Here is a 27,029-nt window from a genome sequence, read left to right on the forward strand (position 1 = left end):
TTCACTGGCTTCCGGTGAAGCAGAGGGTGGAATTCAAGAGCCTGTGTGTTGCACATAAGGCAATATACGGACAAGCACCAGTTTACATCAAGGATCGTCTGACGCGTTACAATCCGAAACGATCACTTAGATCCTCGGATGCTCAACTATTGGTTTGCCCTCGTTTCAAATTGGCAACAAAGGGTGGAAGATCTTTTTCCACACAAATTCCACAGTTGTGGAATAAGTTGCCAGATTTGCTTCGTAAGGAGGCCAATCTCCTACAGTTCAGAAAACAACTGAAAACAACATTATTCAGGGAAGCTTTTGGCCTTTAATTATGAGATACCTTATTTCTTTGCTAGCCTGGAAAATTGGTTGTGTTTCTTGGTCTGAAAGCGTCTTGAGACCGGTGGGTGAACTGGCGCTATACAAACTAAAGTAACAATAACAATAACAATAACTACTCACTACTCTACTCACTACACTACTCACTACTCTGCAGTCACTACTCACTACTCTACTCACTACTCACTACTCTACTCACTACTCTACACTCACTACTCACTACTCTACACTCACTACTCACTACTCTACTCACTACTCTACTCACTACTCACTACTCTTTTCACTACTCTGCACTCACTACTCTACTCACTACTCACTACTCTGCACTCACTACTCACTACTCTACTCACTACTCTACTCACTACTCACTACTCTGCACTCACTACTCTGCACTCACTACTCACTACTCTGCACTCACTACTCTACTCACTACTCTGCACTCACTACTCACTACTCACTACTCTGCACTCACTACTCACTACTCTACTCACTACTCACTACTCTACTCACTACACTACTCACTACTCTGCACTCACTACTCACTACTCTACTCACTACTCTACTCACTACACTACTCACTACTCTGCACTCACTACTCACTACTCACTACTCTGCACTCACTACTCACTACTTTACTCACTACTCTGCACTCACTACTCAACTCACTACTCTGCACTCACTACTCACTACTCTACTCACTACTCTACTCACTACTCACTACTCTACTCACTACTCACTACTCTACTCACTACTCTGCACTCACTACTCTACTCACTACTCTACTCACTACTCACTACTCTACTCACTACTCTGCACTCACTACTCTACTCACTACTCACTACTCTACTCACTACTCTGCACTCACTACTCTACTCACTACTCTACTCACTACTCACTACTCTACTCACTACTCTGCACTCACTACTCTACTCACTACTCTACTCACTACTCTACTCTGCACTCACTACTCTACTCACTACTCACTACTCTGCACTCACTACTCTACTCACTACTCTACTCACTACTCTGCACTCACTACTCTACTCACTACTCACTACTCACTACTCTACTCACTACTCTACTCACTACTCTACTCACTACTCTACTCACTACTCACTACTCTACTCTCTACTCACTACTCTACTCACTACTCTACTCACTACTCTACTCACTACTCACTACTCTACTCACTACTCTGCACTCACTACTCTACTCACTACTCACTACTCTGCACTCACTACTCTACTCACTACTCTACTCACTACTCACTACTCTACTCACTACTCACTGCTCTACACTCACTACTCACTACTCTACACTCACTACTCACTACTCTACTCACTACTCTGCACTCACTACTCTGCACTCACTACTCTGCACTCACTACTCTGCACTCACTACTCTGCACTCTGCACTCTGCACTCACTACTCTGCACTCACTACTCTGCACTCTGCACTCACTACTCTGCACTCACTACTCTGCACTCACTACTCTGCACTCACTACTCACTACTCTACTCACTACTCTACTCACTACTCTGCACTCACTACTCACTACTCGACACTCTGCACTCTGCACTCACTACTCTGCACTTTGCACTCACCACTCTGCACTCACTACTCTGCACTCACTACTCTACACTCTGCACTCACTACTCTGCACTCTGCACTCACTACTCTGCACTCTGCACTCACTACTCTGCACTCTGCACTCACTACTCTGCACTCTGCACTCACTACTCTGCACTCACTACTCTGCACTCACTACTCTGCACTCTGCACTCACTACTCTGCACTCACTACTCTGCACTCACTACTCTGCACTCACTACTCACTACTCTACTCACTACTCTACTCACTACTCTGCACTCACTACTCACTACTCTAATCACTACTCACTACTCTGCACTCACTACTCACTACTCTACTCACTACTCTACTCACTACTCACTACTCTACTCACTACTCACTACACTACTCACTACTCTGCACTCACTACTCACTACTCTGCACTCACTACTCACTACTCTACTCACTACTCACTACTCTGCACTCACTACTCAACTCACTACTCACTACTCTGCACTCACTACTCACTACTCTACTCACTACTCACTACTCTACTCACTACTCACTACTCTACTCTCTACTCACTACTCTACTCACTACTCTGCACTCACTACTCACTACTCTGCACTCACTACTCACTACTCTACTCACTACTCTGCACTCACTACTCACTACTCTGCACTCACTACTCACTACTCTACTCACTACTCTACTCACTACTCTACTCACTACTCACTACTCTAATCACTACTCACTACTCTACTCACTACTCACTACTCTGCACTCACTACTCTACTCACTACTCACTACTCTACTCACTACTCTACTCACTACTCACTACTCTGCACTCACTACTCACTACTCTACTCACTACTCTACTCACTACTCACTACTCTACTCACTACTCTACTCACTACTCTGCACTCACTACTCAACTCACTACTCACTACTCTGCACTCACTACTCACTACTCTACTCACTACTCACTACTCTACTCACTACTGACTACTCTACTCACTACACTACTCACTACTCTGCACTCACTACTCACTACTCACTACTCTGCACTCACTACTCTAATCACTACTCTACTCACTACTCACTACTCTACTCACTACTCACTACTCTACTCACTACTCACTACTCTACTCACTACTCACTACTCACTACTCTGCACTCACTACTCACTACTCTACTCACTACTCTGCACTCACTACTCAACTCACTACTCACTACTCTGCACTCACTACTCACTACTCTACTCACTACTCTACTCACTACTCTACTCACTACTCTACTCACTACTCACTACTCTACTCACTACTCTGCACTCACTACTCACTACTCACTACTCTGCACTCACTACTCTCTACTCTACTCACTACTCTACTCACTACTCACTACTCTACTCACTACTCTACTCTCTACTCACTACTCTACTCTCTACTCACTACTCTACTCTCTACTCTCTACTCACTACTCTACTCACTACTCTCTACTCACTACTCTACTCACTACTCTACTCACTACTCTACTCACTACTCTGCACTCACATCTCTGCACTCACTACTCTACTCACTACTCTACTCACTACTCTGCACTCACTACTCACTACTCTACTCACTACTCACTACTCTGCACTCACTACTCACTACTCTACTCACTACTCACTACTCTGCACTCACTACTCAACTCACTACTCACTACTCTGCACTCACTACTCACTACTCTATGCACTACTCTGCACTCACTACACTCTACTCACTACTCTACTCACTACTCTACTCACTACTCTACTCACTACTCTACTCACTACTCACTACTCTGCACTCACTACTCTACTCACTACTCACTATTCTACTCTCTACTCACTACTCTAATCACTACTCACTACTCTAATCACTACTCACTACTCTGCACTCACTACTCACTACTCTACTCACTACTCTACTCACTACTCTGCACTCACTACTCACTACTCTAATCACTACTCACTACTCTGCACTCACTACTCACTACTCTACTCACTACTCTACTCACTACTCACTACTCTACTCACTACTCACTACACTACTCACTACTCTGCACTCACTACTCACTACTCACTACTCTGCACTCACTACTCACTACTCTACTCACTACTCACTACTCTGCACTCACTACTCAATTCACTACTCACTACTCTGCACTCACTACTCACTACTCTACTCACTACTCACTACTCTACTCACTACTCTACTCTCTACTCACTACTCTACTCACTACTCTGCACTAACTACTCACTACTCTGCACTCACTACTCACTACTCTACTCACTACTCTGCACTCACTACTCACTACTCTGCACTCACTACTCTACTCACTACTCTACTCACTACTCACTACTCTAATCACTACTCACTACTCTACTCACTACTCACTACTCTGCACTCACTACTCTACTCACTACTCACTACTCTACTCACTACTCACTACTCTACTCACTACTCACTACTCTGCACTCACTACTCACTACTCTACTCACTACTCTACTCACTACTCTACTCACTACTCTACTCACTACTCTGCACTCACTACTCAACTCACTACTCACTACTCTGCACTCACTACTCACTACTCTACTCACTACTCTACTCACTACTCACTACTCACTACTCTGAACTCACTACTCACTACTCACTACTCTGCACTCACTACTCACTACTCTACTCACTACTCTACTCACTACTCACTACTCTACTCACTACTCTGTACTCACTACTCACTACTCTACTCACTACTCACTACTCTACTCACTACTCACTACTCTACTCACTACACTACTCACTACTCTGCACTCACTACTCACTACTCACTACTCTGCACTCACTACTCACTACTCTACTCACTACTCTGCACTCACTACTCAACTCACTACTCACTACTCTGCACTCACTACTCACTACTCTACTCACTACTCTACTCACTACTCTACTCACTACTCTACTCACTACTCTGCACTCACTACTCTACTCACTACTCACTACTCTGCACTCACTACTCACTACTCTACTCACTACTCACTACTCTACTCACTACACTACTCACTACTCTGCACTCACTACTCACTACTCTACTCACTACTCACTACTCTACTCACTACACTACTCACTACTCTGCACTCACTACTCACTACTCACTACTCTGCACTCACTACTCACTACTCTACTCACTACTCTGCACTCACTACTCAACTCACTACTCACTACTCTGCACTCACTACTCACTACTCTACTCACTACTCTACTCACTACTCACTACTCTACTCACTACTCACTACTCTACTCACTACTCTGCACTCACTACTCTACTCACTACTCTACTCACTACTCACTACTCTATTCACTACTCTGCACTCACTACTCTACTCACTACTCTACTCACTACTCACTACTCTACTCACTACTCTGCACTCACTACTCTACTCACTACTCACTACTCACTACTCTACTCACTACTCTGCACTCACTACTCTACTCACTACTCTGCACTCACTACTCTACTCACTACTCTACTCACTACTCGGCACTCACTACTCTACTCACTACTCTACTCACTACTCACTACTCACTACTCTACTCACTACTCACTACTCACTACTCTACTCACTACTCACTACTCTACTCACTACTCTACTCTCTACTCACTACTCTACTCACTACTCTACTCACTACTCTACTCACTACTCTACTCACTACTCACTACTCTACTCACTACTCTACTCACTACTCACTACTCTACTCATTACTCTACTCACTACTCTGCACTCACTACTCTACTCACTACTCACTACTCTGCACTCACTACTCACTACTCTACTCACTACTCACTACTCTACTCACTACACTACTCACTACTCTGCACTCACTACTCACTACTCTACTCACTACTCACTACTCTACTCACTACACTACTCACTACTCTGCACTCACTACTCACTACTCACTACTCTGCACTCACTACTCACTACTCTACTCACTACTCTGCACTCACTACTCAACTCACTACTCACTACTCTGCACTCACTACTCACTACTCTACTCACTACTCTACTCACTACTCACTACTCTACTCACTACTCACTACTCTACTCACTACTCTGCACTCACTACTCTACTCACTACTCTACTCACTACTCACTACTCTACTCACTACTCTGCACTCACTACTCTACTCACTACTCACTACTCACTACTCTACTCACTACTCTGCACTCACTACTCTACTCACTACTCTGCACTCACTACTCTACTCACTACTCTACTCACTACTCGGCACTCACTACTCTACTCACTACTCTACTCACTACTCACTACTCACTACTCTACTCACTACTCACTACTCACTACTCTACTCACTACTCACTACTCTACTCACTACTCTACTCTCTACTCACTACTCTACTCACTACTCTACTCACTACTCTACTCACTACTCTACTCACTACTCACTACTCTACTCACTACTCTACTCACTACTCACTACTCTACTCATTACTCTACTCACTACTCTGCACTCACTACTCTACTCACTACTCACTACTCTGCACTCACTACTCTACTCACTACTCTACTCACTACTCTACTCACTACTCACTACTCTACTCACTACTCACTACTCTACACTCACTACTCAGTACTCTGCACTCACTACTCACTACTCTACTCACTACTCTACTCACTACTCACTACTCTACTCACTACTCTGCACTCACTATTCTACTCACTACTCACTACTCTGCACTCACTACTCTACTCACTACTCTACTCACTACTCTACTCACTACTCACTACTCTACTCACTACTCTGCACTCACTACTCTGCACTCACTACTCACTAGTCTGCACTCACTACTCTACTCACTACTCTGCACTCACTACTCAGCACTCACTACTCACTACTCTACTCACTACTACGCAAACTTGTCCCTCTCCTTTCTCAGTCGATGCTCCGCACGGTAGTGTCAGCCACGATTATATCACGATTGGACTATGGCAATGTCCTTTATTTAGGCCTGCCAAATAGTCTGATCAAGAAACTACAAGTGGTTATGAACGATGCAGCTCGCCTGATTTTTAAGCTTCCCAGGAAAGCTCATGCCTCCCCCCTATTACATACACTTCACTGGCTTCCGGTGAAGCAGAGGGTGGAATTCAAGAGCCTGTGTGTTGCACATAAGGCAATATACGGACAAGCACCAGTTTACATCAAGGATCGTCTGACGCGTTACAATCCGAAACGATCACTTAGATCCTCGGATGCTCAACTATTGGTTTGCCCTCGTTTCAAATTGGCAACAAAGGGTGGAAGATCTTTTTCCACACAAATTCCACAGTTGTGGAATAAGTTGCCAGATTTGCTTCGTAAGGAGGCCAATCTCCTACAGTTCAGAAAACAACTGAAAACAACATTATTCAGGGAAGCTTTTGGCCTTTAATTATGAGATACCTTATTTCTTTGCTAGCCTGGAAAATTGGTTGTGTTTCTTGGTCTGAAAGCGTCTTGAGACCGGTGGGTGAACTGGCGCTATACAAACTAAAGTAACAATAACAATAACAATAACTACTCACTACTCTACTCACTACACTACTCACTACTCTGCAGTCACTACTCACTACTCTACTCACTACTCACTACTCTACTCACTACTCTACACTCACTACTCACTACTCTACACTCACTACTCACTACTCTACTCACTACTCTACTCACTACTCACTACTCTTTTCACTACTCTGCACTCACTACTCTACTCACTACTCTGCACTCACTACTCACTACTCTACTCACTACTCTACTCACTACTCACTACTCTGCACTCACTACTCTGCACTCACTACTCACTACTCTGCACTCACTACTCTACTCACTACTCTGCACTCACTACTCACTACTCACTACTCTGCACTCACTACTCACTACTCTACTCACTACTCACTACTCTACTCACTACACTACTCACTACTCTGCACTCACTACTCACTACTCTACTCACTACTCTACTCACTACACTACTCACTACTCTGCACTCACTACTCACTACTCACTACTCTGCACTCACTACTCACTACTTTACTCACTACTCTGCACTCACTACTCAACTCACTACTCTGCACTCACTACTCACTACTCTACTCACTACTCTACTCACTACTCACTACTCTACTCACTACTCACTACTCTACTCACTACTCTGCACTCACTACTCTACTCACTACTCTACTCACTACTCACTACTCTACTCACTACTCTGCACTCACTACTCTACTCACTACTCTACTCACTACTCTACTCTGCACTCACTACTCTACTCACTACTCACTACTCTGCACTCACTACTCTACTCACTACTCTACTCACTACTCTGCACTCACTACTCTACTCACTACTCACTACTCACTACTCTACTCACTACTCTACTCACTACTCTACTCACTACTCTACTCACTACTCACTACTCTACTCTCTACTCACTACTCTACTCACTACTCTACTCACTACTCTACTCACTACTCACTACTCTACTCACTACTCTGCACTCACTACTCTACTCACTACTCACTACTCTGCACTCACTACTCTACTCACTACTCTACTCACTACTCACTACTCTACTCACTACTCACTGCTCTACACTCACTACTCACTACTCTACACTCACTACTCACTACTCTACTCACTACTCTGCACTCACTACTCTGCACTCACTACTCTGCACTCACTACTCTGCACTCACTACTCTGCACTCTGCACTCTGCACTCACTACTCTGCACTCACTACTCTGCACTCTGCACTCACTACTCTGCACTCACTACTCTGCACTCACTACTCTGCACTCACTACTCACTACTCTACTCACTACTCTACTCACTACTCTGCACTCACTACTCACTACTCGACACTCTGCACTCTGCACTCACTACTCTGCACTTTGCACTCACCACTCTGCACTCACTACTCTGCACTCACTACTCTACACTCTGCACTCACTACTCTGCACTCTGCACTCACTACTCTGCACTCTGCACTCACTACTCTGCACTCTGCACTCACTACTCTGCACTCTGCACTCACTACTCTGCACTCTGCACTCACTACTCTGCACTCACTACTCTGCACTCACTACTCTGCACTCTGCACTCACTACTCTGCACTCACTACTCTGCACTCACTACTCTGCACTCACTACTCTGCACTCTGCACACACTACTCTGCACTTACTACACTAGGTGGTAGTACTGGTGGTGGTGGTACGTGTTGCTATTCAAGAGAAATACATATCAGACAGCGCTTCAAAGGAAATAAGCGAACACCATGTCCTTGTAATCGGGAACACTTCCTTGCAAACACACATTTTTCAGAGCAATAATAAATCACATAAAAGTTCAATACAATAAACGTCCACATTTCTCAGCCCCAAAAACGCTGCAGACGAACGCGCGCCCCATACAGGCAATGCAGAATGGTGAACGCGCTCCCACCATCTGGATTGCATTACAAGGGCACTCTAACAGCTCCTAATTAAGATTAATAGTCTGCCGTGCGCGTAACCACACACAATATGCCAACATGGCCGCCTAACATTACATCTGCCCAATCGCATCAAGACTACTAACAATACATCACCGCGAGGACCAATCACAATTCAGATAATAAAAAAAAACTCGCGCACTAAGGAATGTCTCTTTCCCGAGCCCTAAAGAAACTTTTTTTTTTTTTCTTTAACATTAGGATCTCGGAGCTCCGCCCCGAGCCCTAAAAAAGGAAAGAATAGGGAAAAAGTAAAGTAATTTTTTTTTTTTTAAAGTAGCTTTAAAAGTAACGAAAAGTTGAAAAAAACACAAAATATAGATCTAGAAAAAAATAAGGATGGATATAGAGTAGAAAACATTAAAAAAAAGTCCAAAGAAATAAAGGATTGCACAGATGAAAGGAGGATTAGAAAGCATGCACAGAACCAGAGCAATGAATGAAAAACAAGATGGCCGCGCCCATTGAGGACCGCGTGGGTAAGTTTGCGCGATATTTCCCTTGCGAGCAAGCGAAAACGCCCACGAACACGTAATCGTGTGCCGCATACGACGCGAGCATGCAACTAGTGGCCGGAAACGGAAACACGTCACGCAAACAAGATGGCTGCGCCCGTACACGACCGCATGGGCAACCTCGGGGTCGGTGCGCTGCAAGCGGTCCGCGAATAAGCAAAAAAACGCGCGAACACGTAAAATAAAAGAAATCCACAAATTCGCACGAATTTGCGGATTGCAAGTTCGATTTTGCACAAATTCACGCCCCGCGAATCTCGCGAAATGGCAGAAAAACGAATTTTGGAAAACTGAAAGCACTTAGCAGGTGCAAAAGTTCAAGCTAATTTGTAACCATTCCCTGTAGTGCTTCCTGAGGGGCCACTCCAGAGTTCAGTTGCCTACTTGCAACTATTCTCTGAACCTGCTCTGACCCTCAAAGCAGGGTCAGAGAATAGTTACAAGTATGGCACAATGCTCCTGTAAAAAAAATTAAACTGCAACAGGAAGCACTTACAGCTAAGGAAGCAGGTGCCAGACATGAAGCTCAAATTCAGTGACACATTAACCAGCCCCAAATTAATTCATCTCAGTTGAGGCTGGGAAGGTGTGCTTTCCCCACCATAATCTGCAGTGGTGAACACGAGGGTGGTAGTGGTGAACCAGAGGGGGACAGTGGTGAACCAGAGGGTGCTGTGATGAACCAGAGGGTGGCAGTGGTGAGTGCTGAACCAGGGGGTGGCAGCAGGGGTGAACCAGAGGGTGACAGTGGTGAGTGCTGAACCTGAGGGTGGCAGGGGTGAACCAGAGGGTGTCAGTGGTGAACCAGAGGGTGCTGTGATGAACCAGAGGGTGGCAGTGATGAACCAGAGGGTGGCAGTGGTGAACCAGAGGGTGGCAATGATGAACCAGAGGGTGGCACTGGTGAACCAGAGGGTGCTGTGATGAACCAGAGGGTGGCAGTGATGAACCAGATGGGGGCAGTGATGATCCAGAGGGTGGCACTGGTGAACCAGAGGGTGATGTGATGAACCAGAGGGTGGCAGGGATGAACCAGAAGGGGACAGTGATGATCCAGAGGGTGTCAGTGGCAAACCAGAGGGTGGCAGTGATATACCAGAGGGTGACAGTGGTGAACCAGAGAGTGCTGTGATGAACCAGAGGGTGGCAGTGGTGAGTGCTGAACCTGAGGGTGGCAGGGGTGAACCAGGGGGTGTCAGTGGTAAACCAGAGGGTGCTGTGATGAACCAGAGTGTGGCAGTGATGAACCAGAGGGTGGCAGTGGTGAACCAGAGGGTGGCAGTGGTGAACCAGAGGGTGGCACTGGTGAACCAGAGGGTGCTGTGATGAACCGGAGGGTAGCAGTGATGAACCAGAGGGGGACAGTGATGATCCAGGGGGTGGCACTGGTGAACCAGAGGGTGCTGTGATGAACCAGAGGGTGACAGTGATAAATCAGGGGGGGACAGTGATGATCAAGAGGGTGGCAGTGGCAAACCAGAGGGTGGCAGTGATGAACCAGAGGGTGGCAGTGATGATCCTGAGGGTGGCAGTGGCGAACCAGAGGGTGGCAGTAATGAACCAGAGGGTGGCAGTGATGAACCAGAGGTGGCAGTGGTGAACAAGAGGGTGCTGTGATGAACCAGAGGGTGGCAGTGGTGAGTGCTGAACCAGAGCATGGCAGCAGGGCTGAACCAGAGGGTGCTGTGATGAACCAGAGGGTGGCAGTGGTGAGTGCTGAACCTGAGGGTGGCAGGGGTGAACCAGAGGGTGTCAGTGGTGAACCTGAGGGTGCTGTGATGAACCATAGGGTGGCAGTGATGAACCAGAGGGGTACAGTGATGATCTGGAGGGTGGCAGTGGCAAACCAGAGGGTGGCACTGGTGAACCAGAGGGTGCTGTGATGAACCAGAGGGTGGCAGTGATGAACCAGAGGGGGACAGTGATGATCCAGAGGGTGGCAGTGGCAAACCAGAGGGTGGCAGTGATGAACCAGAGGGTGGCAGTGATGATCCTGAGGGTGGCAGTGGCGAACCAGAGGGTGGCAGTAATGAACCAGAGGGTGGCAGTGATGAACCAGTGGGTGGCAGTGGTGAGTGCTGAACCAGAGGGTGGCAGCAGGGGTGAACCAGAGGGTGCTGTGATGAACCAGAGGGTGGCAGTGGTGAGTGCTGAACCTGAGAGTGGCAGGGGTGAACCAGAGGGTGTCAGTGGTGAACCAGAGGGTGGTGTGATGAACCAGAGGGTGGCAGTGATGAACCAGAGGGTGGCAGTGGTGAACCAGAGGGTGACAATGATGAACCAGAGGGTGGCACTGGTGAACCAGAGGGTGCTTTGATGAACCAGAGGGTGGCAGTGATGAACCAGAGAGGGCAGTGATGATCCAGAGGGTGGCACTGGTGAACCAGAGGGTGCTGTGATGAACCAGAGGGTAGCAGTGATGAACCAGAGGGGGACAGTGATGATCCAGAGGGTGGCAGTGGCAAACCAGAGGGTGGCAGTGATGAACCAGAGGGTGACAGTGGTGAACCAGAGGGTGCTGTGATGAACCAGAGGGTGGCAGTGATGAACCAGAGGGTGGCAGTGGTGAACCAGAGGGTGGCTGTGATGAACCAGAGGGTGTCACTGGTGAACCAGAGGGTGCTGTGATGAACCAGAGGGTGGCAGTGATGAACCAGAGGGGGACAGTGATGATCCAGAGGGTGGCAGTGGCAAACCAGAGGGTGGCAGTGATGAACCAGAGGTTGGCAGTGGTGAGTGCTGAACCTGAGGCTGGCAGGGGTGAACCAGAGGGTGTCAGTGGTGAACCAGAGGGTGCTGTGATGAACCAGAGGGTGGCAGTGATGAACCAGAGGGTGGCAGAGGTGAACCAGAGGGTGACAGTGGTGAACCAGAGAGTGGCAGTGGTGAACCAGAGGGTGGCAGTGGTGAACCAGAGAGTGGCAGTGGTGAACCAGAGGGTGGCAGTGGTGAACCAGAGGGTGCTGTGCCCATACACGACCGCATGGGTAACTTTGCCGTGCTAGCGGCTCGCGAACACGCAAAGCACGCGAACACGCAATAAACCCCGCGAGCACGCAAAAAACCCAAAATTCGCAATTTCGCACAAATTTGCAAATTATGCGGATCGCGAATTCGCTTTCGCACGATTTCGCGGACCGCGATTTCGCAGATTTCGCCCATGCTTAGTTTCCCCACACGAAGTGGCTTGATCACATGAATATCGTGCATACCAATCACCATATTTGTAATGCACAGGTACATGAACATAGAAATGGGACTGCTGTCACTGTGTTCACATAAGCAAAACACGTAACGTCCATACATGTGAGTATAAAAGTATCGGTGGTGTCCTGTTAACTATTACATATTGCTTGATTTGTCAAATCATTGGACACACAACAATTACATTTCATAGTAGTGTAATACATGAAAAATGGAAATTAAATAATACCCATCCAACGTCGTAACTGTCAAAGCCCCACATGTGTGTAGAAATATGCTGACATTATGACATACCAGTTATCCTCAGGAGTGCAAAATAGTAGTACTGCACAAAGGCGTGATGAGCTACTGAACAGAGCAGTGTGTCGCAGAGAAACACCCCCGTGGACCACGTGAGTACCGGGTCCAGAGACCCAGCCCCCTGCCAAAATTACCGCATGGAGCGTGAGTGTCAAAACGGATCATACAATAAAGTTCGAAATTCAACACATAATGAATAGATTGCAGCTTGAGTGTCGTGGTGGGAAATCCAGCCCTGGCTATGCACAAAATGCAGTGCATGCATGAAATGTGCAGATTCCTGTACACACCCTGCCCACAATGGGGGAAGAAAAACACAACATACATCGGACACCAACCGGATGTCACAGTATTGGCAAGTGCCAAAATCATGTACCCACACAGGTTATAATCGGATAAGGAATGGTCAAATTGAAAACAGAGTAACAGAAATATTGAAAAAAACAATGACAACACTGCCAGCCAGTGCCAGACTGTGCTAAAAAGATGTTTTTAAGAATCACCTTAGAGTGGGGCAGAGTGATATTCCAGAGTACAACTGCCCACTCTGTTCACACACACTGCAGTTAAAGGGACAGCTGAAAAAACAGTCCAGGCATGTGTACGTTACCCATGATGTTAAGGTGGTTTAGGTAAGTGCAAAAACTTCTTGGTGCTCGTCCTAGACACCTTTTTGGAGTTGCTTTGTCTACTTTCCTGAGAGCACGCTGACTTGCTTGCAATTTGGAACATTGAATTGCCGGTTTTCTCTGCCGCCGTGCGCGCCACTCTTCAAGGGTCCGCAGTGGTCCAGAAGGAGTGACTTTAAGTATGGATATATATATATATATATATATATATATATATATATATATATATATATATATATATATATACATATATATATATATATATATATATATATATATATATATATATATATATATTCAGTGTTCACAGGTTGCCCATGGCGGGGTGCACTCACTCTCGGCGTTCATAGGGACTATCCAATAAATACCCTGGTGCTGTAACCAATCAAACTCCAGTGTGGTGAAAGCACAAAGTCTTGTGGGATTGGAAGTCCAATTTACGCCCCAGTTTGATTGGTTACTGCTCCAGGGTATTTATTGGATAGTCACGCGTCAACACTTACACTGTAGCAGCGCACCTCTGAAGAAGGGCGGAGCCAGAAACGCGTCAGGTGCTGCAAGACGCTGAGTGTGCTGCAATCTTCCCTGACCCTATGAACGCGGAGAGTGAGTGCACCCCGCCATGGGCAACCTGTGAACACTGAATTTATCCGGCCGGTCCGGTCGGGGGGTTGCACCGCCGCGTAGGTGGCGGCTCCGGTGCTTTTCTGTGAGCACTACGGGAGATACTGGCGAGTGGCTGAATGGGGGAAGATACTCGCAGCACGCCCGTGAATTTTAACTTCATTTGTACATTGTAAGTGCTGCCGGCCCACTGGGGCGTAAATTGGGCTTCCAATCCCACAAGACTTTGTGCTTTCACTCACTGGAGTTTGATTGGTTACAGCACCAGGGTATTTATTGGATAGTCATGCGTCAACACTTACACTGTAGCAGCGCACCTCTGAAGAAGGGCGGAGCCAGAAACGCGTCAAGTGCTGCAAGACGCTGAGTGTGCTGCAATCTTCCCTGACCCTATGAACGCCGAGAGTGAGTGCACCCCGCCATGGGCAACCTGTGAACACTGAATATATATGTATATGTATATATATATATATATATATATATATATATATATATATATATATATATATACACTCCAAACTGCCTGGCAGCCGCCAGGCTTCGCTTTCCCCGAGCCTCTTTACGAGGGCGGTTCGTGAGAAAGGGAGGTGAACTCCTGAAACGCGTAGAGTTGTTTTTGCTGTGTAATCTGCAATAAATAACGCGACTTCAGCAAGAAGCTGTCCGTGTGCTTTCTGACTAAAAAGTAAGTCGGGACTTTGAATTTATATATATATATATATATATATATATATATATATATATATATATATTCACTGAAAAAACCATAGGTTTCAGGCACGTTATAGTTAAGAATTAGCATTTAAATAACCTTAGAAATTCACTGAAAAAAACATAGTTTTCAGGGGCATTATAGTTAGCTGGACATTTCACTCGTACAAAACCATTGAAATTCCCCCGTTATAGTTAGTTCAGCTAATTATAACTTGCGCGCCCGCAATACACTGCTGATGACATCACATATTACATCACTTATGACATGGTCAGTGACATCACTGATGACTATGCTAATTCCTAACTATAACGTGCCTGAAACCTATGTTTTTTTCAGTGAATTTCAAAGGTTTTTTAAATGATAATTTCTAAATATGCCTACAGAGATAGGACATCTGAAGAAGGAAGAGAACACGCACAGTAAGAAAAAAAAGAAATGCAGAAAGAAGCAACAGAAGTCCTCAAAGATTAAGAAAAGTACAGGAAGAAGGAAAAAGTGCAGAAAGAACAAACAGAATGGCAGAAAGAAGCCTTGTTGCAAAATCATCCTGTACCCTCAACTTTTTCCAGACGGATACTGGTGGTAACGGAGTCTGACTAACCAGTCCTAGAGCCAGTACTATGTTAAAAGACACTTAGAATACAGTGAAAACACCTACATACACTAGGGAACACTATGCGTTGGGGTCCCCCTATGGAGTAGTGTGGCTCACTGGTTAGAGGCGGCAGGTCTGCGAGCAGAAGTCAGCCCGGGACCAGGGTTCAATTCCCGACGCGGCAGGGTCGTGGACCTTGGTCAGCGGACTCGATAATTCTCGCTTCGGTGCTTACTCTAATCAGGGGTTCCACTCGGCAACTCTGGGCATTAGCTTGCCTAGTCTCCACAACGGCCCCACCAATTCCGGGGATGCCTGGCTCCACCTTGGGGACTCCCAGCAAGGGACCATCTCACAGGGAAAGCCAGGACGGGTTCCCCAGAGTTATACAGCGCCGGGACGCCCCGTTGCTGGGGCAGCTGTGCGCTTTACAAGTATACTACATTACATTTACATTAGCATGACCTCCTCTGTAAGCCCCTAGTATATAATAGGGATGGGGTATTAAAACTACCTCTTAAAACGCACCACATGTTGTGTTTGTGCACCTCACCTCAGGCCCCATCCCCTCCCTTCACCACTGTGCAAACACGCTCTGTAGCCATTTTAAGTTTGGAGATTAAGTCCCCTTGAATCCTGAGGGTCCCTAGGGTCCAACTAGCCCACTAGATCCCTCCAGTAAGCGCCACAGAGCTGTGTTGCATAGAGGTGTAAAAAGGGGCACTGCCTAGTCTACCTCACTGCAACGCAGCGCAGTGGCGCTTAATGGAAGCACCTGGTGGGCTAGTTGGCCCCCAGGTTTGAAGGGGCATTATTTCCGCAACTTCAAACACGCCACAGAGAGTGTTTGCACACGTCACCTCAGGCCCCGTCCCCTCCCTTCCCCACTGTGTAAATATGCCCTGTGGCCGTTTTAATTTGGGAGATTAGGTCCCCTTGAATCCTGAAGGTCCCTAGGGTCCAATTCGCCCACTAGGTACCTCCAGTAAGAGCCACATAGCTGCATTGCAGAGAGGTGTGAAAAGTGGTACGTCCTGGACCACCTCTCTGCAACACAGCACAGTGGCGCTTACTGGAAGCACCTGGTGGGCTAGTTAGCCCCCAGGGTCCCTCAGGATTCAAGGGGAATTATTTCCCCAACTTAAAACGTGCCACAGGGCGTGTTTGCACACGTCACCTCAGGCCCCGTCCCCTCCCTTCCCCACTGTGTAAACACGCCCTGTGGCTGTTTTAATTTGGGAAAAGCTGGTCCCCTTGAATCCTGACGGTCCCTAGGGTCCAACTAGCCCACTAGGTACCTCCAGTGACCGCGACATCTAACTGCGTTGCATAGAGGTGTAAAAATTGGCAAGTCCTGGACCACCTCTCTGCAACACAGCACAGTGGCGCTTACTGGAAACACCTGGTGGGCTAGTTAGCCCCCAGGGTCCCTCAGGATTCAAGGGGAATTATTTCCCCAACTTAAAACGTGCCACAGGGCGTGTTTGCACACGTCACCTCAGGCCCCGTCCCCTCCCTTCCCCACTGTGTAAACACGCCCTGTGGCTGTTTTAATTTGAGAAGATAGGTCCCCTTGAATGCTGAAGGTCCGTAGGGTCCAACTAGCCCACTAGGTACCTCCAGTGAGTGCCACATAGCTGTGTTGCATATAGGTGTAAAAAGTGGCAAGTCCTGGACCACCTCTCTGCAATGCAGCACAGTGACGCTTACTGGAAGCACCTGGTGGGCTAGTTAGCGCACAGGGTCCCTCAGGATTCAAGGGGAATTATTTCCCCAACTTAAAACGTGCCACAGGGCGTGTTTGCACACGTCACCTCAGGCCCCGTCCCCTCCCTTCCCCACTGTATAAACACGCCCTGCGGCCATTTTAATTTGGGAAAAGCTGGTCCCCTTGAATGCTGAAGGTCCCTAGGGTCCAACTAGCCCACTAGGTACCTCCAGTGAGCGCCACATAGCTGTGTTGCATATAGGTGTAAAAAGTGGCAAGTCCTGGACCACCTTTCTGCAACTCAGCACAGTGGCGCTTACTGGAAGCACCTGGTGTGCTAGTTAGCCCCTGGGGGCCCTCAGGATTCAAGGGGAATTATTTCTCCAACTTAAAACATGCCACAGGGCGTGTTTGCACACGTCACCTCAGGCCCCGTCCCCTCCCTTCCCCACTGTGTAAATAGCCCTGTGGCCGTTTTCATTTGGGAAAAGCTGGTCCCCTTGAATCCTGACGGTCCCTAGGGTCCAACTAGCCCACTAGGTACCTCCAGTGAGCGCCACATAACTGCGTTGCATAGAGGTGTAAAAATTGGCAAGTCCTGGACCACCTCTCTGCAACGCAGCACAGTGGCGCCTACTGGAAGCACCTGGTGTGCTAGTTGGCCCCCAGGGTCCCTCAGGATTGAAGAGGAAATATTTCCCCAACTTAAAACGTGCCACAGGGCGTGTTTGCGCACATCACCTCAGGCCCCGTCCCCTCCCTTCCTCATTGTGTAAACACGCCCTGTGGCCGTTTTACTTTGGGAGATTAGGTCCCTTTGAATCCTGAAGGTCCCTAGGGTCCAACTAGCCCACTAGGTACCTCCAGTAAGAGCCACATAGCTGCATTGCAGAGAGGTGTAAAAAGTGGTACGTTCTGGACCACCTCTCTGCAACACAGCACAGTGGCGCTTACTGGAAGCACCTGGTGGGCTAGTTAGCCCCCAGGGTCCCTCAGGATTCAAGGGGAATTATTTCCCCAACTTAAAACGTGCCACAAGGCGTGTTTGCAAACGTCACCTCAGGCCCCGTCCCCTCCCTTCCCCACTGTGTAAACACGCCCTGTGGCCGTTTTAATTTGGGAAAATAGGTCCCCTTGAATGCTGAAGGTCCCTAGGGTCCAACTAGCCCACTAGATACCTCCAGTGAGCGCCACATAGCTGTGTTGCATAAAGGTGTAAAAAGTGGCAAGTCCTGGACCACATCTCTGCAACGCAGCACAGAGGCTCTTACTGGAAGCACCTGGTGGGCTAGTTAGCCCCCAGGGTCCCTCAGGATTCAAGGGGAATTATTTCCCCAACTTAAAACATGCCACAGGGCGTGTTTGCACATGTCACCTCAGGCCCCGTCCCCTCCCTTCCCTACTGTGTAAACACGCCCTGCGGCCGTTTTAATTTGGGAAAATAGGTCCCCTTGAATGCTAAAGGTCCCTAGGGTCCAACTAGCCCACTAGGTACCTCCAGCGAGCGCCACACAGCTGTGTGAATTTGAATTTGAATTTAAAAACATTTATTGAGCGCTCTTATACCAAGCGGTTTCATGGCGCTTTGAAGATTACGACCAGCAAACAGCAGCAGGAGAGGACGTACTAGGTGGCAAAAGCACTAGAAAAAAGAAAAGTTTTCAAGCTTTTCCGGAACTCTAAATAAGAGGATGAGGTTCGGAGTGCCAGGGGGAGGGAGTTCCAGAACACAGGTGCAAGGGCCGCAAATTTCGCCCCGCCAGCTTTCTTTTTCTTAGAACGGGGTATGGCCAGGAGTGCCATGTGAGTAGAGCGGAGTTCTCTGCCTGGTAAGTAGGGACTGACCGCTGAGCAGATGAACTCGGGAGCAGTGCCCATCCTGGCCTGGAAGGTGAGGCAGCCTAGTTTGAATAAGGACCGCTCTCTCACGGGCAGCCAGTGCAGTGCCTTCAGCAATGGGGTGGCTCGGTGGAATTTGGGCAGTCCATGAATCAGGCGGGAAGCCTGATTCTGCACTAGCTGCAAGCGGTGTATGGCGTAGGCCGGCGCGCCGTTGTAGATTATGTTTCCATAATCAAGGCGCAAGAGCACCATAGCCATTACAATAACCTTTAGCGCCGGAAGGGAGAAAAAACGGGATATTTTCCTGATTATCCTGAGAGAGAAGAAGCAGGAGGATACCACCGAACTAACTTGGGGGTGCACAGAAAGTTGAGAGTTAAGCAGAATCTCAAGGGTTTTAACTTTAGGGACCGGGAGTGGGGGGGCACCAAGTGATGAGGGCCAAAAAGATGGGGACCATGGACTGCAACCACCTCCAGTCAAGACCAGCTCAGTCTTGTCTGGATTAAGCTTGAGGTGGTTGCAGTTCATCCAGTCCTGGATGAATAACATAACAGTTTGAACGTTCTGAGCGGACGAGGGGGAGTGGGAAAGATTGAAGATTAGCTGGAGGTCATCGGCGTAATTAAACACCGTGACCTCCAGCTGCTGTAACATAAAAATGAGGGGGTAGATATATAAATTAAACAGAAGGGGGGAAAGTGAGGAACCCTGAGGGACGCCACACTCCACCTTACGGGAGGCGGCAGTGAAGCCAGCAAGGTGGACCGCTTGAGCCCTGCCACACAGGAAGGACTCAAGCCATGAGAGGGCTGAGCCCTCTATGCCCGCCGCCCTGACACGGGTGAGGAGGATGGAATGGTCCACCGTGTCAAAGGCGGCGGACAGGTCCAGGAGGACAAGGGCCTGCGGGAGATTGGTGTCAATGCCCTCGCGAAGTCCGTCCATTACCGAAATCACTACCTTCTCCGTGGAGTGTAGAGGTCGAAAGCCCGCCTGGCGGGGAGAGAGGCAATGATTTGCCTCCACATAAGTACTCAGGGCGCTGGTGACGTGGGTTTCCAAAACCTTTCCCAAGTAGGGCAGCAGGGAAATGGGACGATAATTGGAAGGGGATGAGGGATCGGCGCCAGGTTTTTTTAAGATTGGGATAACAACCGCTGCTTTGTGAAAGTTGGGGACGACACCATTGCTGAGCGAGTCGTTAAGGAGTGTGAGGGGAGGGGTAGGGCAAGCCAGGAAAATGTCTCTGAGGACGTGGGCGGGGCAGAAGTCCAGGGGGGAGCCCGACTTTACCCGTTGAAGCAACGGAGGAAGTGAGTCCATGGTCAACAGAGGAACACTGGTCAGTTTAGAGGCGGTGGGTGGGGGAGAGGGGTTAACGAATATTGGTGAAGGGAGGGGTATGTTGATTTTGATCTTTGCAACCTTCTCAATGAAGAATTCATTGAGCGAGTTGCATAAATGCTGGGAAGGGGGATCGTTGCCGTGGCTCTATCGGATGAGGCTAATTCGTGAACAGTGGCGAAAATTTCTTTGGACTGGGACTCTGCCGCTAATATCCTGTTGGAGTAAAAATTAGTCTTGGCCTCGAGAATGCCTTTTTTATAGGCCTGGAGGGCAGAAAGATATGCAGTTTTCAGTACAGGGCAGTAAGCTCTCCTCCAAGTTCGCTCAGCTCTCCGTGCAGCTAGCTTTTTCGCCTTAAGGTCTGGGTTAAACCATCTATTAGCTGCATGGGCCCTTTTAACCGTAATCCGTCTCAGGGGGGCGAATTCGTCGCCCTATTGGGTCAGCCAGTTGTTAATGGTTGCCAGCTGAACTGGAGCTGTGAGGCCTGAGAGGTCAGGGCTGGTCTCGGCCATGGACGAGCAGAGGGACGGCATGTCAGCTTTGCTCCATTTCCTGATCCAGATATTCTTGCGAAGTAGGGGTTTGGCCTCAGGGGCTAGGGCAAGGGAGAATGAAATAACTGAATGATCAGACCAGGGGCAGGGGGAAACGATGGGAAGTGATGTGGGGACATTTAAAGCCCAGATCTGGTCCAACATATGACCATGGATATGAGTGGGACTGTGGATGTGGGGTATGAAATTAAGACTGGTCATAAGGTCGGTAAAGTCCTTGGAGTGGGAGTTTTCAGCGGGGTCATTGGGCCAGAAGTTGAGGTCCCCTAGGACTAGAACTGATGAATTATTTATCGCCAGTGTGGCCAGGAGATCTTGAAAACTGGAATTGAAGGAAGGGGTGAGTTGGGGGGGACGGTAAATAAGAACACAAGTCAAAGGTGTCTGGTATGAGGTCGAGCGCGCTACCAGGTAGTCCACTTCCGGAATAAGGGGGGAGGGAAGGATCTGAAAGTGGAGATCAGTGCGAGCTATCAAGGCCACTCCTCCACCTGTGTTGCATATAGGTGTAAAAAGTGGCAAGTCCAGGACCACCTTTCTGCAACGCAGCACAGTGGCGCTTACTGGAAGCACCTGGTGTGCTAGTTAGCCCCTGGGGGCCCTCAGGATTCAAGGGGAATTATTTCCCCAACTTAAAACTGCCACAGGGCGTGTTTGCACACGTCACCTCAGGCCCCGTCCCCTCCCTTCCCCACTGTGTAAACACGCCCTGCGGCCGTTTTAATTTGGGAAAATAGGTCCCCTTGAATGCTGAAGGTCCCTAGGGTCCAACTAGCCCACTAGGTACCTCCAGTGAGCGCCACATAGCTGTGTTGCATATAGGTGTAAAAAGTGGCAAGTCCTGGACCACCTTTCTGCAACGCAGTACAGTGGCGCTTACTGGAAGCACCTGGTGTGCTAGTTAGCCCCTGGGGGCCCTCAGGATTCAAGGGGAATTATTTCCCCAACTTCAAACATGCCACAGGGCGTGTTTGCACACGTCACCTCAGGCCCCGTCCCCTCCCTTCCCTACTGTGTAAAGAGCCCTGTGGCCGTTTTCATTTGGGAAAAAAGGTCCCCTTGAATCCTGAAGGTCCCTAGGGTCCAACTAGCCCACTAGGTACCTCCAGTGAGCGCCACATAACTGCATTGCATAGAGGTGTAAAAATTGGCAAGTCCTGGACCACCTCTCTGCAACGCAGCACAGTGGCGCCTACTGGAAGCACCTGGTGGGCTAGTTAGCCCCGAGGGTCCCTCAGGATTCAAGGGGAATTATTTCCCCAACTTAAAACGTGCCACAGGGCGTAGCCTTGGACAGGAAGCTGGTAATCTTGTGAATCAATGTTCACTTTTACAGGTCCCTGCTCGGTCGTCCTTAATAGGAAAAGGTTAAATCTTAAGGCGGGTCTGATTAACTGTCGCTCATTGGTGAAACATTCCCTAGATATAGCCCAGACCCTGACAGACAAAAGTGGGATCTTCTTTTCCTGACGGAAACTTGGTTGGGGGATGAATCTAACCCAGCCTTGTGTCTGGCTATTCCCTCTGGTTATAACATCATGTGTGCCAACAGGCAGAGTGATAGTCATGGTGGAGGCGTGGCCATAATATATAGATCGCAATGGACTATCTCTTCTTATCCCTTTGCCCAAATTGAATCTATAGAGGCACTACCATTTTGTATTAAACTGAGGCCCAATATTACTTGTTCAGGCCTACTAGTATATCGTCCTCCTAAGTCCAAGGTATCTTTCCTACCTGTTCTTTCGGACTTTGTGCTCAAAGCTAGTTCCCGCTATGCGAACTTCACCTTGCTTGGTGATTTTAACCTTCATGTGGAGGATGCCTCCGATACTACCAGTTCTAATTTTCTTTCCACCCTAACTGATGGTGGATTAATCCACTTGATCTCTCTCCCCACCCATAAGGCTGGACACACACTTGATCTTATCAGCTCCAATCTAGCAGACATCTCCATTAGCGAGCCTTACCCAGTGATCTGGTCTGATCATTTTTTCATCCCTTTTTCCATCTTATTATTTCATCAAGACAGACCTAGGCTACGGGCCAAGACGGTAGGCCGCAACTGGAGTAAGATCTCTCCCGACAGTTTAGCTGAACACCTCTCAACTGCCGCTCCTATGGATGCATCAGACTTGGACTCTCGTTTGACTAATTTTAACAGCTGGATCTCCTCTGTGATTGACTCTATTGCTCCTTTGAGGCCCATTAAAACCTTTCGAGCTGTCCCTTCCTCACCCTGGTATTCTGATGAACTCCACAAATGTAAATCTGCTTGTAAATTTTTGGAGCGTCGGTGGAGATATTCGTACTCCTTAGACGATAAACAAAAATATAAAATAGCCCTTAAGGAATACCGGAAGAAGATAATCAATCATAAAAGAATCTTCCTGGAGGAGAAAATCAACAGAGCACAAGGTTCCACTAGGGAAATCTTTAATACAGTAAGAACTTTCACTGACCCTATGGCCCTTAAATGTCAATTCCCAGTGTTTCAGTCCCTTTGTAATCGTCTTTCTGACTATTTTGAGAAAAAAATTGCATCCATCTATGAGTCCTTCCCCCGTAGTAAAAGTATGGGAACTGAAGAAATACTGGCAGACCATTCAATGTCTGCTCCAGTTTTTTCGGAATTTGAGGAGATCACTTTAGACCGATCCTTGACAGAACTTTTAAAATGTAGATCAGGCTCTCCAACTGATCCCAGGCCGGCCAAACAATATAAAGCATTGGCTTCTCTTCTCAATCCCATATTAAATGACATTTGGAATGACTCCCTCAGGACAGGCATATTCCCGGATTCATGGAAACATGCCCAATTAGTTCCTATTCTCAAAAAAGCCAACGCAGACCCAGACGATCCGGCTAATTATAGGCCTATTTCCTTAGTGTCCGCCCCTGCCAAGGTTCTTAAAAAACTGGTATATCAGCAATTAGCAGGCTTCATGGAAACCCATGGCCTATTCCATGACTCCCAACATGGATTTAGACCTGGCCACAGCACCGAGTCTACCTTAATAGAGATGGCGGATTCCATGCGATGGAAGCTGGACGGTGGCTCAAGAGCGGTGCTGGTGCTGCTTGATCTTTCGGCAGCATTCGACACCGTCTCTCACCCCGTCCTGCTTGATTGCCTCCGGTCTAAAGGCTTTCAAGGTAAGGCCTTGGACTGGCTGTCCTCTTTTTTATCCAACCGAACACAGGCGGTGTTCACTCCACCTTACACCTCTGAGAGCCGTCCGTTAAAGTGGGGTGTCCCTCAGGGCTCCTCACTAAGCCCCCTGTTGTTTAATGTTTATTTTTCCCCCCTGGCCGAGCTCATTGCTCAGTCAGGAATTAAGGCCACCTCATATGCTGATGACATTCAGCTTTTGTTTTCTTATGACACTCCCACTCAGACCACCATTAATCCATTGAAACTCTGTCTTCGTAATATCGCCCGTTGGATGGACAATAATTTTCTCCGGCTGAATGCAGGAAAAACTGAGGTTCTCTTTTTCTACCAATCCTCTCCTTTGGACTCGAACCTCTGGTGGCCACTTGATTTGAGTGTAGCCCCCTCCCCCAAGGAATCAGTAAAAAACCTGGGGGTAAGATGGGATTCCAGCCTATCCTTCCATAACCAAGTCCAGACAGTGTCTGCTGCCTGTTTTTCAAAAATTAGGAATGGTCAGAAAATTCATCAATTTTCTCCCAGCAGCACTAGGAAAATCATTGTTCAGGCACTGATAACATCCCACTTAGACTATGCCAACGGTCTGTATCTTGGACTGACTTCTGGCCTCTGTCATCGGTTACAGACAGTCCAGAATGCAGCTATTCGGCTGGTCAGTGGCATTTCCCTACGTGAGCATATCTCGCCACATCGACGCAGGTTATATTGGTTACCTGTTAGTAAAAGAGCGGAATTTAAAGCCCTCACCTTAGCCCATCGCGCTATCAAAGGAAAAGGCTCTGCCTATCTCTCCTCCTGTCTTCGCCCTTATAGCAATGAGAGACACCTTCGTTCCAACTCAAAAAGTCTGTTGTTTTCCCCCAGATTCAAAAAAGCACGCTCCGGGGGAAAAACCTTCCAGGTATGTGCCTCCTCTTTATGGAATAAACTCCCCATCTCCATTCGGATGATACAGGAGGAGCTGCCTTTTCGCAAAGCATTGAAAACTTTCCTTTTCTGCTAAACTCACTCGTGTAAGACTCAGCAAATGTGCAGAAGCGCCGGGACACCCCGTTGGGGTAGCTGCGCGCTATATAAAACACACTAAGTAAATAAATATTGGAAGCACCTGGTGTGCTAGTTGGCCCCCAGGGTCCCTCTGGATTGAAGGGGAATAATTTACCCAATTTTAAACGCGCCACAGGGCGTGTTTGCACGCGTCACCTCACGCTCCGTCCCCTCCCTTCACCACTGTTTAAATGCGCCCTGTGGCCGTTCTAAGTTGAGAGATTAAGTCCCCTTGAATCCTAAGGGTCCGTAGGCTTAAACTAGCCCACTAATTACCTCCAGTAAGCGACACACAGCTGCGTTGCAGAGAGCTGTGAAAAGGGGCGTGGCCTCTGAACAACTGCCTGCAACACAGCTCCCTGGCGCATACTGGAGATACCTGTTGGGCTAGTTGGCCCTCTGGGACCCTCAGTATTGAAAGAGAATTCCCCAACATACAACTCGCCATGGGGCGCGTGGTGAAGGAAGGGGGCGTGGCCTGAGGTGACATGTCTGCAAACACGCCCTGCGCTTTTTAAGTTGGAGAATTAAAACCTCCTCAATCCTGAGGGTCCCTGGGGGCCAACTACCAGGTACCTCCAGTATGCGCCAGAGAGCTGCGTTGCAGAGATGTGTTCAGAGGCCACGCCCCTTTTTACAACACTCTGTAACGCAGCTCCGTGGCGCTTACTGGAGGTACCTGGTGGGCCAACCTGGTGGGCTAGTTGGCCCACAGGGACCCTCAGGATTGAAGAAGTATTAATTCCTCAACCTGAAACGTGCCACAGGGTGTGTTTGCAAACATGTCACCTCAGGCCCCGCCCCCTCCCTTCACCACTGTGCAAACGCGCCCCTTGGCGCTTTTTAAGTTGGGGGATAAACTCCCCTTGAATACTGAGGGTCCCTGGGTTGCAACTAGCCCACCAGCTACCTCCGTTAATCACCACAGAGCTGCGTTGCAAAGAGGTGTAAAAAGGGGCGTGGCCTCAGAACACCTCTCTGCAATGCAGCCCCCTAGTGCATACTGGAGGTTCCTGGTGGGCTAGTTTGCCCCCAGGGGCCCCCAGTATTCTAGGAGAATGTATTCCCCATCTGCAAACAAGCCAGGGGGCACGTTTGCAGAGTGCTGCAAAAAGGGGGCGCGGCCTCCAGCGTGATGCCGGTCTTTTCTTTTTTTTTTTCAGAAGGGGGCTGTTTAGCCCCCCTTCTTTTTCTCATTTATTGGCCCTGAGGACCCCATCCCCCAGGGCCTGCCCCCTAATTTATTTTTTAAAATGAAAAATTTGGGAAGGGGGCCGTGTGGCCCCCCTCCGGAGGCCATAA

This window comes from Lissotriton helveticus, chromosome 4_1 (assembly GCF_964261635.1).
Source record: "Lissotriton helveticus chromosome 4_1, aLisHel1.1, whole genome shotgun sequence".
Classification (NCBI taxonomy): Eukaryota; Metazoa; Chordata; class Amphibia; order Caudata; family Salamandridae; genus Lissotriton; species Lissotriton helveticus.